Below are 4,549 nucleotides of genomic sequence, written 5' to 3' on the forward strand. Positions count from 1 at the left end.
AGATCGAGCTTTATACTTGAAGAAAATCTGTTTAACATATAAAAAAGTAAAAATTTAATTCCTTATGGTCTAAATAAAATTACTTCAATGCAGTAGAGAGTTTCTTTTATTAATGTAGATAAAAAAGAAGGCACCAACGCTGACATATATCAAATTTATGCTCAGAATTACAAATACTAGACAGCATGATCTAACAACATTAAATATAAATGTTCGTGTGTTATAAAAAAGGAGATGTTTCAAAATCGTACGTCGGTGCATCCGAAATTTGCTACACACTAACTAATTTAAGATATTAATGCTCGTTTCTTGGCTTTATCAATCTTCATTTTTTAAAAAGATAAAATTTCTTTTATTTAAGATAAAGATAAAGATAATACATCTGATAATACGTCTGATAATCTAGATTAGATGAAATCATTTCTTCATTCAAATAATTATCTTACATTATTTTATATTATATATGTAGATAACTGTAAACATTGAACATTCTACGTAATTATTTTGATGATCTAACAAAATTATTTTCCGATATATATTTAGATAAAATTTTAGATAAATCCGATCTATATTTAGATAAAATTTTACTTAAGCAAAACCGTTCTTTCTATGAACTTATTAGATTATACATATGATTTTCAATACACACTTTAGTATATATTACGTATCTATACACTGTTAGAAATGTTCTTAAATTTTATTAACTTTTAAGTTACACAATGAATTTTGAATTTAATTTCATGATATTACATTAAATTTAATGTATTTATAACTAAAAAGTATATTTGTATACATGTATACAAATATAAAATTTAATGTATTTTTTATGAAAATTATTTATGAAATTTAATGTACTTTTCATAAAATTTTATTAAAAATACATTAAATTTCATAAATTTAATGTACACGTTCATTTCATTTACGTAACTACTGTAATTTAATTTTCAATTAAATCATTACTTTTAATTTCGTCCATAATTATTTATATGTAAAGGAAGCTCGTATTTACATTTCTAATAATAATATTAATAACGTAGTAATATTAATAGTGTAATATTAGTACAATTTGAAGAATCTGAAGTTACTTATTCCAGATTCGTAAATAGCAATTATCTTATATTTTTATATTGAAAATATTACCAAGTATAATTGTGAGTTTTATGTTTTGTAACAAGGATTTATTAGATAAAAAATTATCTTCATTCTTTCCACGTGACTATTTCGCGTATATAAAAGTCAAAAGTTATAAAATAGGGGAATCGTTTGTCGCAAATACAATGTAATAATAGTGCACATTATCAATAGATTATTATCAACTGTAAAATTGCTATTACGTTAGAATCTGAAAGACTTGTCCCAGATTCGTGATAAACATTCATCCATCGTATGCAGCTATTCGTCATTTTCGCTCATCTATTTCGCCCACAGGGTTCTTCCGTATCGAGCCCTTGCTCGTCCGACGATAATCCGTCATTCCGACGCGGCGGACAGGGGAAATAAGAGGAAAGAGAGGGAGGAAGGTAGAAATTGAAATGCTAAAAGCGAAATTGGGTAGGAATTAGGAAAAACGCCGCGAGATGGGACGGTGTTTACCCATCGTTGCTGGAAGGGCGCGAAGGTGGACCCCATAGCGAAGTCGGAGATTTCTCCATCCCTCGTCGAGAGAATGGGGATGGGGGGTTGGCGCTGGCCACCCTTCCTTGCCCAGTGGCTGCTGCATGCCTGATGAGGGCGAGGGCGAGGGCGATGAGGCGGGGGCACCGTGTTAGCGTGGCAAAGGGGAGACCAGATCGAAACGTCGGGGATGAGGGTCGGCTACGGGGTCGCGACGGTGAAGCGTGCTCCGAGTGCCGCGTAAATAACTTCCATCTTCGAGGGTGCAGCCGTCCTGCGCGAGGTGAAGGAGGAAGATGAGAAAGAAAAGGAAAAGGGAGGGGAGGGGAGGAGGAAGAGGAGGAAAACGACTCTCGAAGCCGAGGGCAAGAGAAGACGAGAAGAAAAAGAAAGTCCTAGCACGGGGACGAGAAAGAAGAGCGGAGATGGCGCCGGTTATAGGGAGGCAACAGTGATGTCGCTTGCGTAGAGTGTGGAAGGTAGATGTAAAATATTCTTAATGAGCAAAGACTTTCAAGTATTGACTCAAAATGGCGGCTGTCCTTTCAAGTCGGCTTGTTAAGCATTATCCCGTACCGCGGCAGTCTCTCCTCATCCCCCGCCCCCGCGCTTTTCTTTGTGCCAGCCTCATCCTGATATTCCCTCTCTCGACGTTGTTTCATGTTCTACTGTCCCCATCATTGGACACAGGGGAAGTTTGAAAAATTGTAAAGTTACAAATCGATATTCTATTATCTATATCGATATTCTATATTATTATTTTATACATTGGATATACTTATATTACATTTTTATGTTACATATTAATTTATAATAATTCCTCTTAACTTTATTCGTACTTCTCCATTACTTTTTTTTACTAAAAAATAAGAATTAAAGAACCTCTTGACACATACACATTAAATTTAAATCTTTATTATTATATGTACACAAAATAAAATGTTTTGCAAAAATATAATTAAATTTATTTAACAAAAATATTCCATAATCGAGAAAGGAGCAAAGAAAAATTAATCAAAATTCAAATTAATCAAAATTATCATCATTTTTAAATATCTACATCTTGTTTTATTCTTATCATATTATAATCACAGAATGTTCTCATCAGATTTTAATTGAGAAATTCTTTAATTTAAAATCGATTTCTTCTTGAAATTACGGAAATTAAATAGAAAATTAAATATTTGAGAAATTTCGCTTTAAGAATATACATAATTAATAGACTGCAAAATTATATTTTTCGAAGCTTATTTTAACAAAAAACTTTACTACGTGATTATTACTTGCTAAAGTTATTATTTAAAGTCAGAAAAAAGTATGTGAAGAATAACATTTATTCCTCAATTTTTTCTTAAGATTAAATCGATTGTAAATGCATCAAAGAATATCTAAAAGAGTTTTCGATAAATGCAATATACTTACCCTGTATTAAATGAAGCCTTAATATTCTTATATTGACTTCTAAAGAAGTCTCGAAGACCCAAATTCCTCGTTTCTTCGTATTCGAAGCTATTCCTTGAAGGCTCCTATGCAGGCTACCAAGTCCTTTTCCATAGAGGTTCACGCGCGAATGGATTGCCGAGTGGATTATCTAGAGGAAAGAGGACCGGTGGCCTTGGGGGTACATCTTAAGGGTTGTTAAAACTTGGTTCTCTCGCTTTGAGTCTTTCTCCTTGTCTATGCGGGGGCCGAAGTAAGGGTTAAAAATGTATAAGATAAGACAGCGACTAAGGAGACGTGTAAGGGTGAGAAAGCGAGAGACCAATAGAAAAAGAGCAAAGACAACGAAAGAGAGAGAAAAAAGAAAAGGAAACAGAAACAGAGAGAGAGAGAGAGAGAGAGAAGAAAGGCGAAGAGAAGTTTCATTATTGATCAAAGAAACCGAGTGTCGCTTCCCTCTCCGATAGCTCATTCTATTCAAGCAGTCTTCGACTTCCCATTAAAAATACCAGCTTCGCCTGCTTATTTGTGACGCAACCGCGACCTGTAGATGTTACACGATGTATTCAGCATATACAAGGTGATTCAAGAAAAGAATCAAATGATCCAGGACATAACATCCGTGAAAAAAATCAATTAACATAATATTCACAAATGAATATAAAAAAAGACAAAATAAATATAGTTTTTTAAAGATTCTGCAAAAAAGATATATTTTTTAAAATTGCTTGAAATTTCTTCTAGAAAATATATTGCTAATTTTCAAAAACAGAAAATTTATTTTAAATTGTTTTTTTTTAATCGTTTCTTATATATTCATTTTTATTGTAAAAAATAAAACAATATGATTGAAAAAAATATTTGTACATAAATAACAATTATTATTCGCGAGATAGATTCAAGAGATGAATTTCTTTTCTCTTCTATCTCTAGATATCTTGAAGTACATAACTGTTATATTATTACACATATGTGTATACAAAAGAATTTATTTGCATAATATGCGCAACGAAATACAATTTTTTTATAATCAAAATATCATTAAATATGAATCCTAAATAATCCACATACACGCACGCACGCACGCACGCACACACACATGCACGCACACACACACACACACACACACACAAATTCTGCTTATTATTTTATACATAAGTACTGTTATCTTGCGCTAAAATGTATGTGATTCAACTTTTATTATACGGTTTACTTAGCTGTAAATATTATCCAATACAATTTGAATAAAAGCTTGCAATAATTATATTTTTTCGGTCATGTCTAGTTTAATAAGTTTCATATTTTTCAATTTTCCAAAATAAAGTTAATAATTTAATATAAATTTTTTAAATTTTATTTAATCAAGAATCAACTTTATCAATTTTAATAACTTATATCAATTTTATACTCACTTTTTTATATAGACATATAGGCGTTAAATATTTAATTATAAAGTATGAAACATATATCTATATATATAAATATATATATGTAT

Source organism: Atta colombica, unplaced genomic scaffold (assembly GCF_001594045.1).
Source record: "Atta colombica isolate Treedump-2 unplaced genomic scaffold, Acol1.0 scaffold1, whole genome shotgun sequence".
In the NCBI taxonomy this organism is placed as follows: domain Eukaryota; kingdom Metazoa; phylum Arthropoda; class Insecta; order Hymenoptera; family Formicidae; genus Atta; species Atta colombica.